The following is a 12,862-nucleotide window of genomic DNA, read 5'->3' on the forward strand; positions in this document are numbered from 1 at the left end:
CCATAGGGCAGAGGTTTCTACAGTTCATTTATGCTCTCTGGATCAGAAAGATCACATCACCCTCCACCACAGCCCTTCCCCATCCCAGCCCATCTGCTGAGCATTCAGGAAGCTCTCCTCCACATTAAGCAGCCACATCGGGTCCCTGCACCCTGGAAAAACTTTTTCCTCCTGTCTGGATACAGACGGCTGCCTTTGGTTGCTTCCCTTTCCCAGTCTCATCCCCTCACTCTTCACTGTGGTTTCTCATCCTTCTGATGCCCCAGCAGCGTGACAGGGAGGACCCCAGGTCTGCTCCCACTGGAGAAAACTCCAAAGCTCTTCCTTGCACTACCACCGTCTGACACACAGGCACAGCTTGAGTTTTGTCTGGGTTTGGGACTGCTATAGCCACAATATGAGACAACCTCTTCCCACAAAAGGAGATCCCCTACCTACCTCTCTACAAGGTACCGAGTCCAATTTTTTGTAGCAGCAACAATAAAAAAGCACCAAGTAGAGGGGGCAGGAACGTGCCCTGTTCATGCAGGCATTAGGAGTCCCTGCTCTGTTGTCCTTAGCTGTCTTTCTCTCCCTCCCTCCCCAGATCTCCTCCAGCATTCCTGTGTAGCACTGGCTGTCTCTGCCAGCATCTGGAGCTACTTGGCAGTGTACATCACTGAGCTCTGGAAAAGTCTGGAGCTGTGCTCTATCCAAAGCTGCATTACATGATGAGGCAACCCAGAGGAGGGAAGCAAATGGGGAGGGGCACAAGCCATAGTCTGTGACCCCAAATACTAATTGCTTTGTACAAGTGCAATCAACACTGTCCCAAAGAGCTAGAGAGGCAGATTTCCCAAAGGTCTTGGGGTGGATACATGGCCACTGACTTTTGGAAACAACAAACAGCTGTAACAAGTAGCCTCATCACCTTAGGTGGTGCCATTGGCTCTGGAATGTTTTTTTTTTTTTTTCTGAGCCTTGCTGAGAAGGTACCTGAGCTTAGACAGGCCACAGAGCTCTGTGCATGTAGATGAGCACAGGCTTTAAGGACAGAAGAATCCCAGACAACAACAGGCCACTCTAGATGTGCTGCAGATTTCATGTTAGCAGGCAGATACAGCTCTGAATTCAGGAACTGGCAGTAAAATCTTTACAGTTTTGTCTTTGCCAGTCCTGTGAAATCTGTTCAAGGGACCTTTTGGTGGTCCCTCGAGACCACTCAAAGGATCAGCAAAAATCATCGCTTCTATTAGCAGCAGAGCAGGAAGGTAGGCAGCCTGTTCGGAGGTGCTTTGGGGTGGTCCCTGCAGGCAATGGGTTGCTTACAAAAGGTTTACTGTAGGTGCCATTCATTCATGGCTGGTTAGTTTAGGGGAAGCCTAGGGAATGCTGCATTAATATTAATTTATTGTCAACTGTTTTGCTGGTGTTTTTTATCCATGCTCACCCTCTCCAGTTTGCTGGTTAGGCCAGCCTCAGCTGCATGTCCATATCCATGTCCAGCTGTTTCTCCCATGGCAGTCTCCTGGGGAATCTGTGGTGCCACTACTCCCAGGGGCAGCAAGCGCCCTGCCCTGCAGCACGAACTGTGCTGCTCCCATTCCTGGTGGCTATGTGGGTCCTGCTGAGCTGCAAATGGCACTGCATGAAGCCTTGCTTGTTCCTGGGACTCATGCCGATCATTTGGTGCTTGCAGAAGCCCGGCAGCACCTCCCCTACAAGCAGCTGTGTTGTAGGTGTCTGCAGCATACGTGGGTGCTTGCTGAGAAAATGCTTCCCAAGCTGAGTGCCTCTGAGGGTGGATAAAGGGGCTCCTGGCTCCCAAACACAGGTGTCCTCAAGTGCCCAAGTCAGAAACCCGTTCCCGGTCCTGAGAGCTGAAGCAGATTCCTGGGTGTCAAAGGCAGCAGCTCTGGTGCCTTCAGAGCATCCATGCTGAATCCTCAGGCATTTTCTTCAGGTGGGAGGCAGCCAAAACCAGAGCACTGCATCCCAGGACCAACCTTACTCAGGTTCCCCTGGCCCACAATAGCACAGGGCTGAGGAGCTGCAGGAAAACTGGCAGCCTAGGCAGGTCCCAAGAGCAAGTCTGGAGCAGGGACCCCACACAGCTTTGGGGGGCTACAGGCAGCTTGTGCCAGTGGTGGAGAGCTGAGGTCCCTGAGACGTGCCAGACCAAGGGGAGTGCTGTTGGTTTCAGTAGGGCGATGTGAGTGAGAAGGAGGCGGCTTGCAGCAACACACATTTAAAATGACATTGATGTGAGAGGGAAAGAGGGAGGTGGGTGTCCAGCATACCTTGGGCAGGGTCACGAATAACTCATTGCCCAGAGGGTGAAAGCCTGAGCTGAGACAAGAACACAGCAGAGCCTCTCTCTGTCCCAGGCTGGAAGAGTTGCAAAAGGACAGAACCTGCCATGGATGAGGTTCTAAAGCAGCAACTGAAACCCAGCAGCTGCTGCTGTCTTGGATTCATTCTGTTAACTAATTAAATGTGTGCTGGGCCAGGGAGAAGACGCTAGTTTCCCTGTAGCTTCTCTCTCTGGGAGTCTGAGGATGACAGAAAGGGTAGTGGGCTGTTTGCTCCCTCTTAATCCCCTTTCTGAGGGTTTCCCTCCACAGCTAGAGATCAAGGGGTAAGTGTGGTTGCTTCTACCTACGCCTCTGCTCCCCAAGGGCAGCAGCCCCCGCTTAAATGGCTGTGCTGCCTTCAGCTTAATATCTGCTGTGATTCTTTGATCTTGTATTTAAATACAGCTGGTCATAAAGGAAGATAGAAAGTTTCCCAGCTGCGATTTGAGTTCCAGCCTCTCTCTCCTCTCTGTACTATCAGCGTATCAGATTTTGGAAGATTGACTATTTCCTTGGCTGATCAAAATAAGGGGGAATAAAAGAGGAGTGTAAATTCTCAAGAACAATTACTTTCAGGTTAGTTTTCAATATTTCTTTTTTATATTATTTTAATTTAAACTTCAAGCTGGCTTATGTATTCTATGTATTGCATGTCCAGCCTTAATCACGGCAGCAAATGAGAAGCTTGTAACTCTGATAGATTTCTACCACAAGCTCTCTATCTTTCCAGAGACACTGCTCTCACCGCATCCTCTCTCCCATCCTGAACGTGTAACGTGTATTTCTGGTTCCCACATTTATGGCCTGGCATTTAGCTGCATTAAACCAGGGGCTGTTTTATCACATCCAATTTACTAAGTGATATAAACAACACCACCTGATTACCCCACTCTTGTCATTATTTACTGCTTCAGCAGTCTCTCAGTGTCATCTTCAAACTTTATCAGTAACGATTTTCTGCTTTCTTCCAGATCATTGCTAAAGATACAGAATAGCAAGGAGTCCAGGGGAGGTACCTGTGGGACCCAATTAGAAATGGCTGCACTGAAGGCTGATGTATCACCAACAATTATATTCTGAGATCTAGCAGTTAGCCAGTTTTTAAACCCAAGTTAATCATGTCATATTCGTTTGTTAAGTACAAAAAAAAACAAAGCCAGGTCGAAAAGACCCAGATTAACTCTTGGCATTGGCAGCCCACTAACAACCCTATGAAGCTTCCTTGTCTTGGGGGGGGGGGGGGGGGGGAAAGGAGAACAAAAAAAAAAAACAGTCCCAAGTCTTTCATTTCCAACATGACCTTCACAAGGCAGCATGTTAGTGATGTTAGTGTCAGCTTCATTCTCATGTCTCTTTCCTGTTAAGAAGGGTTCAATCTCCTGGTGCCCAAGAAGATGCAGGGACAAGGGAACTAATGAACAATAGAAAGGCACCTTCAGTACCTGCTCCCTTGGGCTTGGTGTTCTTGGCAAGTAGATAAAGAATTTTAGAGGCCCTTGGAAATGGGTGTTGCAACTCTATAAGAAAACCACCCTCCTTCATCTCCTCCATTACAAACAACGCGGGCCCCAGATCAACTATTTATTAAAACTTGTTAGCTGGGAAAACAAGGGGGGGGAGGGGGGCAGAGGGGGGTTAATTAAATTAAAGGCCTCTCTAAAGAGAATGCAATTAGGATATTGATTGCAAGAAGTGCCAAGTTAATTGGGCATGTGACACATTGACATTTTTCACAATCAATAAACCTGCAACACCTTCAAAGAAATCTCAAGCAGCACACAACCACATCAGGGTCAAAAATGCAATAAATATCTTGAGCTGATTATAGCTGTTGGTTTCTTTCATGTTTTCTCAATACAGAAAGCTGTCTGACAGGGCAGCTCTTTCCCCATGTGGCTTTAATAAAAGTCTTTGATGGAACCAATGCAAGCTTTTCAGCTTTTCTCTCTCTCCCTTTTTATTTTTTTTTTTTTTTATAGAAGAAATCTTGTCAGCTTCAGTCAGCTTTGCCTTTCTGTTCTCTGCCAATCACTGGGAAGAAAAGGGCTGGAGAGGGCTGGATAAAGCCAATTAACAGAGGTAGCAGAGGAGTGACAGAGCAACTGGTAGTGGTGTTCCAAGGGCAGGCTGGTGCCTGGAGACTGCTCCAGATCAAGCCCAGCATGACATTGTATGCGTGCTGGGGAAGAGCCTTGCTGCAACAAGGGATGGGTACAGTCCAAGGAAAGCCCCTTCCTTTTCTTCCTGTTTTATTTGTTTGGAATGGGCATCCATCTCCCTACGTCAGCCCAGGCTCTGCTGACACATGCATCCAGGGAGCCCCTTGTCTTGCAAGGGCAAGCTGCTTTCCAGCACCACCCAGCACAGCATATCCTGCTAAATGATACCAGTCTGGGCCCTGGCCCTGTTGCAGTGCACAAGTGCCTTTGTGTATGTACAGAAGCTGAGCTGTAGTCTGGCTGCTTTCTTCACCTGAGCCCAGCTCCCCTCCTTTTACCTCTCCCTTTCATATGGGGATGGCTGGGTGCTGCACTATTTCAAGATGCTCCAGAAGGACATCACTGAAAGCTGCCAACCTGACAGGGCTGATCTATCTCAGGATGCGTATCAGAACACGTACTGAAACACATTCAATATCTTTCTTGTCCTGGGAGGAAAGGGGATTAAGGCTGGCTTTTCCCATCAGACAAATGCTGGGAGGTAGGAGGTGTGGGTTTCAGCTCCCAGAGACCAAGATTAAACTGAATTCAGAACTTCTGCCTCCCAGATGAACACCCTACACACGGTCGGGAGCTCTTCTGTCAAATGTGGTGGCTGTAGGGTCACCATCACCTCCTCAGGAGCTGTGCAGCAATACTGCGAGCTCTGCTCAGTCTTTCAGAACCAGTCACCAAAGCCACCTTAATCCTGTAGAACAAAACTTCACTGGGAAAAGGCCATGAGACAGATCCTGAGCAGTGGCATCCTACACCTTTTATTCACTGAGTGTTAAATTTAAAATTGCCCAACTCACTGATGAGGCCCAGAGGTCATGTATGCACAGTGTTATTTATGAACTAGTGGAAATATAAACCCAGGCTAGACTAACTGCAAATTAAACTTTTCAGCCCTTTAAAATATTTACTAAGGAGACCTGGGCATTTTCCCTACTCTAACAGGATTATTGCCATGGTTAAGCCCATTGGTATGTCTGCTGCTTACATTTGTGACTCAGAAATTTTGTTTCCTATTGCAGTGCTATATAACTTGCACTGAGAAATTATTGTGATCTCTCAGATACATCAGTGAGAGGATATCATAGCCACAACCTAGCATGCAGACACAGTTATTAATTGTCTGTCATTCCTGTTAACCTTATGTAAGACTACACTCGACAATTGTACAATTAGAACTTGACAGTGCCCATGAAAGAGGTGTCCTGCAAGTGCTGCCCAGCACATGTGCTGCCTCGTTAGTGGCATCACCCAGACCTTCTCCGATCACAGAGTGCCTGTGCTTTGTTTCTCTGGGCTTGGCGTATCTCACCTTGTACAGAGGCATCCTACTCCAGGAGTTATTGGTGAACACAGTCACTTAATTATGATGAACCCTGCAGCCTAATATTAGGAAAATTGGAGGAAAATTAGCTTGCTCCTAGGAGACACAGGCTTAAGCCAGACAGGCTCTCTGTTACCTCCCTCTGCATTGGAGAGGGAGGACAAAATCAGGTGAGCAATTTCCTGAAGCTGCCAAGGGAAAACTCTTGTTCAGGCTCAAGCATGCACACAGCAAGGGCATGGGGTCAAGGGAGGTCACAGAGCATGTCTGCTCCCCTCTCCGCAGCCTGCACAGCTGTGTTGTAGCAGAGTCTCTGGACCGGAGATACTGATAGCCCAGTACACTTGAAGGAGGATGCAGGGGTGACATCTACGTTGCTTCACTCTCATTCCATCACTGGGGATAAGGAGGCTCTAGTTCTGGTGACAGCCATGTCCTACCCTCAACCATGCAAGAGGAGCCAGAACTCTCCAGTCTGTGCATCCACCATGGAAAATGAGGATTCCTGAGAAAATTCCTAAATGGATGTGACTGCAATCAACATATTCCATCAGTCAAGAATGAAGAGGTTTTCCAAATCCTGAGCAAGGTCAACATCCTCCACACAGAAAGATCAGGAAGCTGCCAGAGAGACAGAAAGGCAACTGTGCAAGACACCTCTGAGACACAGGATGTGTTAAAATGGACACTAGCCTGGAAGTCAGGACTCATGCACAAGGCTTGCTTCAAAATGTTGTTAGCTGTCATGAAAAGCTACAGGCAGCACTTGCAGTAAGTGTTTTGAATCTGCCTGCACTACAGAATGTTAAAGAAAAACCCTAATCTGGAGAGGCATCCTGTACCCAGAATTCACAAATGGCAATTTAATACAAATTGTGTAAGGAGTGCCCAAAAAGCAGACACGGCCTAGGCCTCTGGTGGGATAGTGCCCCCCTGTTGTCTGATAAGCCTAGGCATCATCCATGGAAAATACCTCTGGTTCCTCCTCTGCTGGTCAGGCACTCCTGAGTGTGTGCTCCTGGGTGAACTCTTGAGACTGAAAGTACCCTAAAAGTGGGTGTTGTGGCTTAACCCAGCAAGCAGCTCAGCACCACACAGCATTTTGATTCCTCCCCCAGCCCCTCAGGACAGGGGAGAGAATCAGAAAAAAAAACCCTGTAGGTTGAGATAAAACCAGTTTATTAGGACAGAAAAGAAAAGGAAGGAAAATAATAACAATAATAATGATAGTAGTGTGTACAAAGCAAGTGATGCACAATGCAATTGCTCACCACCCACTGACCAATGTTCAGCCTAACCCCGAGCAGCCGGTCTCCCCACCCCAGCCAACCCATATTAATTGTTCAGCATGACGCCCTGTGGTGTGGAATACCCCTTTGGCCAGTTGGGGTCAGCTGTCCTGGGTCTGTCCCCTCCCAGCTCCTGCTGTACCCCCAGCCTGGCTGCTGGCAGGACAGAGTGAGAAGCTGAAAAGTCCTTGGCTTAGTATAAGCACTGCTCAGAAACAATTAAAACATCAGCATGTTATTAACATTATTCTTACCCTAAATCCAAAACACAGCACCATACCAGCTACTAAGAGGAAAATTAACTCTATCCTAGCCAAAGCCAGGACAGTGGGCTAGAAAGTCTCATACCTACTGCTTTGCAGACCCCTTCTAATTAAAAAGTTTCATTAATCTCAGTGCTGGATAGAGTTCCTTAGGGGTTGCTCTCGATTTCAGCACAATTTGGTGTTTTCATTAATGACCCAGATGATGGAAGAAATAGCTGGCTTATTTCATTTCCTAGATAATGCCAGGTTTTGAGAGACTGCATGTACACAGAAGGACAGGATTAGAATTCCAAATATCTTCATGAATTAGAGAAACAGGCAGAAAAAAAAAAAAAAAAAAAAAAAAAAAAGGATGGAGTTCTACAAGAAGTGTGCAAGGGTTCAGATGCAAGCAGAGAAGGGGCTTAGAGGTGTCCCAAAGAAAAATAAAGTCAACAAGATAAAGCAGCACAGGGAAAATAAAGAAAAAAAAAAAGTTTCTTTCATTCTGAGGTCATCCACAGGAGTATCACTAGTTAAAAAAAAAAAGATACACTCTTCACTCTTTTGCCAATAAGGTACCAGCTGGAATACTATTTTTCTAATTGTCAGCACGGTGCTTTGTAAAAATAGAGGATCAGTTGCAGGGTGTTCAGAAGAAAGTAACAAGCAAAGTCAGGAATCAGGGAAAACTGGTCCCATCAGGCAAGACTGAAAGGGTTAGGCAAGAGAGAAGACAAGACTACGAGGAGACACAGAAATCTTTGTGAAAAAAAATGAAAATAAATTCTGTCCCACACAGTGATGGAGACAAGAAGCTATGGGATTACATGGCACCTTTTAAGATCAGATATTAGGAAAATGCATCTGCCTGGCTGATATAGGGAGACAAAGTATCTGGACAAGTCAGAGAATCCTTATCACTAGCGGATGTAATGATCAGAATTTAAAATATATATATATATTAGGAATGACCCAAGGGAATTGATCTTGCCCTGTAACAGAAGATGGACCAGAAGGCCTTTTTCTATTCTTTTTAATCATATATTATATGAATAAATCTTTTATTTGAGAGTTGGTGGTGAATTAGAAGAGAATTTGTAGTGCCATTGTTCTGAGAGTGTATCTTTGGAACTAAAATGGAATAGAGGATATATCATTACATCACAAGCTTTGTAAATGAATGAACACATCCAACACATGAAAAAAACAACACACTTTACAGGTTCCCACATACTTCATGGACTCTGCCATATGGCATCTCCGGACCTCCATTTGGGCCAGCTCAGAAGACTGGCACTTCAGAGAGCAGAGTATGATTTAGAAATGGCAAAGGATTTCTTTCTTTACATCTTTGAGTAAAAACACCATTTTCATTAAAGCTTTATTTGTAAAACAGACTGATTTCAGTGGAAAGTACATCAAAATTAATACACTTCTCAGGAAATACGTTATTTTCTTCATAGTTCTGAAATTTCCTACTAATTCATCATTTCTACATTTCTAAATTAGAAATTCTTTTGCAGGTTTTTACTTTGTTTTACTGCACAGAGCATAGTATAATATATGTGTTTAGTTCACCTGGGATTGGGTTTGTAGACCTTTGAGATAAAAGTTTCAAAATAATTCTTATCAACAGTGTTTCTTAATAATTGCTAATGTTCATTTGTTACAATGATTTTGTTCTGTAACTCATCCAAGGAGAATAATCCACTGCAATCATTGAAGAACAGGCTGGAGCATGGGACCTGAGCTCCATCACAGAACATGAAGCTGGCATCAGTGCTACTGAAAGAGCCACTCATCATCTAATCCTGCTCTAATCAGTTCACCCAAAAACTTCCCATGAGATTTCTTTCACTTATGAAAAGCCCTGCTTCAAAATCTGGAATATCTCCATGGGCCAGACTTGGCTTTCAAGAGGTTGTGGCTGCCTCTTTGTTCAAGGCTTAGGGACAGTAACTATAAGCACAAGGCTTCTCATCTTCACCTTCAGAAGCAGCCACACAGAGGCAAAAAGAACGGGAGAGGCCACACTTTGCAGAACCTAAGGAATAGGTGATGCCTATGGGATGGCACCCAGCAGAGGTCTGTGCTCCCTGGGAGCAGTAATTAATGCAAACAAGAGACAGACTAAAGCATCCAGGCGAGAGCACAGATCTGGCAGCTGGATCCACGAGCCATCATGCAGCTCTCCTCCAAGAGTGAGCAAGACTGGCCCACTGCAGGGGTGGATTTTGACCCAGGGTAGCATGAGTTTTGCCAGGATGGGGGAAATCAGAGACATGCAGCAGTGAGGGACTGGTTAAGTGCACAATCCTGACACCTCTCTGCACGGCACTCCTCAGGTCTGCTGTGCAACAGACTTCTGTGCCATCAGGCATGGCCAAGCAGGGAGAAAAGGATCTGACTCAACATCACCAGAGATGAAGAGGAGGCAGCGATACACAGTGAGAGGGACCCCGAGTGACAGGTTTTTTGGGGATGAGAGGGTGGCTGCAGAGAGCACAACACCCCCATTCCCATATCTGTCTCATCCCTGAAGATGTGTTGGGTCTAATTTGTACATACAGCCAGGGATGATCTGGAAACTGTAAAGTTAAAAAAGAAAAAAAAAGATATATATATATATATGTTTGTATAATAAACTCCTCTTATGTGATTTATAAAGTATGGTGACAAGCTTAAGAATAATGCAGTGATCAAAAAAAAATGCTTTAAATAGCAGAGGTGACATTTCCCAAATGAGCACCATTTACATGGCAGGAGGAGAGTGTTTATTGCATAAACCCTGTGTTGCGACGTCAGTCATCTGCGTAAATGGTGTGTCCCAGGTGGTAGTCATGAAAAACTAGTGCACTGCCACTGTTATCAGGTCACTGGCATTCTTATATAACCCAAACTTCCTATGATATATAATGCATATTTTACTGGAAAGGTCTCAAAAAGTATGTGGCATTTCTGAGGACAGATGTCCAGTGAAAGCTTCAACTTCAACTTTCCAAGCAGAGAGGAAAACAAGAGTGTGACCATATTTTCTTAAAATACAGTATGAGACAAAACAGAAAAAGAAAAAAAAAAAAAGTTTTTTTAAAAAAAAAAAAAAAAAAAAAGGATTCCAGAGAACAAATTCTGTGTTCCTACTGCATAGAAAAGAAGACAAATCTTGGTTCTTCTGCTGAGAGGTGGTGTTTGGAGTAGAGGATGTTACCTTGTGATCATTCCTGGGACATGAGCAAGTAACAAAAGCAAACCCAAATTCAAGTGCCTTGCTCTTTTATGACTCCAGCTTGGTAACCAAATGCCTGATCATGTACTTTTCTGGATGCACTTGGTTATCATTTTCCTTAGTTTTGTCCAGTAGCAGGAAGGAAAAAGCCCAGGGAGATTTATCAGGCAGAAGTGACTTCAGCCCCAAGGAACGGATGGATTACAGAGGGCTGGCTCAACCAACCACGTTACAAGAGTTGAGCAAGAGCTGTGTTTCCTCCAAAACACTAAGAAAACAGTTGGTATAAGCTGGACAGGAGGAGATGGTTCTCTGAACACTGGCAAACTGTATGTCTTTGCCAGCAGGACATCCCAGGGACGAGTTGTGGCTCAGATTCCATTTGCACATCACACAGAGAAGACTGATGAGCCTCTTCTGGGCTGCTGTGGGGCACACGGCTGCAGTACAGCACAGGAGCACTGGAGCACACAGGACCCTGGAGAGGGGAGTCCTGCAGCCAGTTCTGGAGACCAGAACATGAGCTGTTCGACATGAAGCATCTTACCCCTCTCTCCTATTCAAAGCTGATGTTGATTTGCATCAGTGACGGCTTTGGCAGCTTCCAGAGGATTTTTCTTCATGTTTTAAGGATTAGAGAGTTCAGCTACCAGTGAGGAAACAAATGAGACCTGTCTGTTGGCATGTGACCAGTAGGTCCTAAGATCCAGGCTGGATCAGAAGATAAATCAGCGAAGAAATATTAATAGGACAGAGCTGCTTTGTGCAACAGTGCACATATTTGTTCAGAGTGGAGTTTTCCCATTTATTGTTGATCGTAGCTGTCGGGACAGTTCAAACCTTCACAAGTTATTTTGCCTGTGCAACACAATAGATATTAAAAAGCCCATTACATCCTTTCCTGAAGAAGCAATCTTCTACACATGGAGACTGTTGAACGCAATCACAACTCTATTGCACTTAGGAGAAGATATTACCAGAAGTGAAGAACTGTCTGACCAAAATTTCATGCAGCTAAAATTGACTAATAGCTTTAAACTTTTTTTTTTTTTTTAATGTATGTTATTGCTCACTGTATTGCTGCTATTACTTGATAAAATTCCTGCTTCTAAAAATTGTTGCTGGGTTGCTTTCATTCCACACATAGAGAAGGTACAGATCATATATTTTAGACACAAACCATACAGGGACTATCCCTATGAACAATTAATCAAGCTGCATCTTAATGGTTGAAGTTCTTCACCAAGATCTAACAGGATGAAGCACAGGTGGAGTCCTCCAAGGAAATACAGCAGAGAGAAAATAAAACATTCCTGTCCCCAGACTGGACTTGCCCCTTCAGAAGTCTTTACAGCCTCTCTCAAGGGAAGCATGTTCTCACGGAAATGCATCTGGAAGTAAGCAAAGAGTTTCTGCTCACTGTCCAACACTTGCAAAACTCAAGGATGGCTAAGGGAAGCAGTGGGGCAGGGAAGACTCTGCTGGCTGGTAATTTGTGAGTTACTTTGGACAGCAGACGGGGTGATGTCTGTGGTGTCACTCCTGGAGAAGGGATAGCTCTGCAATGACAAGCACACTCTGCTCTTTTGTTTCCCAGGACAAGATTGCAGCAGGAATGCTCCCAGCCCCAGCACAGAGCACAAGAACAAGCTGGGAGTGGTGCGGGGGATGTGCCCCATGGTGTGGCCTGCACTGCTTGTCCATCAGCCCCTCTTCAAGTGAAGGAGAGAGTGGTGAGCTGTCACCTCTGCCCTGCACCATGGCATCAGATGAGGCTGTTGCAAGGAGCAGAAACCCTGGCTTCTCCTCTCAGTGCAGCAAGAGTATCGAGAGTCCCATGGAAGATCCTTGTGACAGACACATCTTGAGCCCCCAGTAAGCCCCCAGTAAGGATGCTCTCCCACTGCCCATAGCAGACCAGGGAAGATGTGGAGGAGGTGGAGGGTCAGGAGAGGCTTCCCAGCCATATACAGACATGCTCTCCAGTTCCTATGAGCTACCACGACAGCAGCATTTGTGAGCCATGGACCCTCTCCCAAAAGCTGTTATTGCCTGAAAATCCACTGAGTTTTCACTGAGCTGAGAGCTGGACAAGGCATCACAGCCCCGTGGTGGCATGGAAAGGGAGTGGGAGCGGGGAAGTCTCTGATGTTCACCGTGACAAGCCACAGCAGATGCCTGTTGTAAAGACATTTCACCTCTTCTTCAGAGGTGGCTTGGCTGTTGGTG

The 12,862-nt window shown here is 45.6% G+C and overlaps 1 long non-coding RNA gene across 1 annotated transcript; it reads left to right on the forward strand.

Moving 5' to 3' along the window:
* Positions 1 to 2,157: 2,157 nt before the first annotated feature.
* On the forward strand, positions 2,158 to 3,493 carry LOC311446183. Its single transcript, XR_014698786.1, has 3 exons — positions 2,158 to 2,617; positions 2,739 to 2,909; positions 3,305 to 3,493. It is a non-coding gene; the product is annotated as an uncharacterized lncRNA (long non-coding RNA).
* The last annotated feature ends 9,369 nt before the right edge of the window (positions 3,494 to 12,862 follow it).

The sequence above is a fragment of the Aythya ferina genome, assembly GCF_964211825.1.
Source record: "Aythya ferina genome assembly, chromosome: 17".
Taxonomy (NCBI): domain Eukaryota; kingdom Metazoa; phylum Chordata; class Aves; order Anseriformes; family Anatidae; genus Aythya; species Aythya ferina.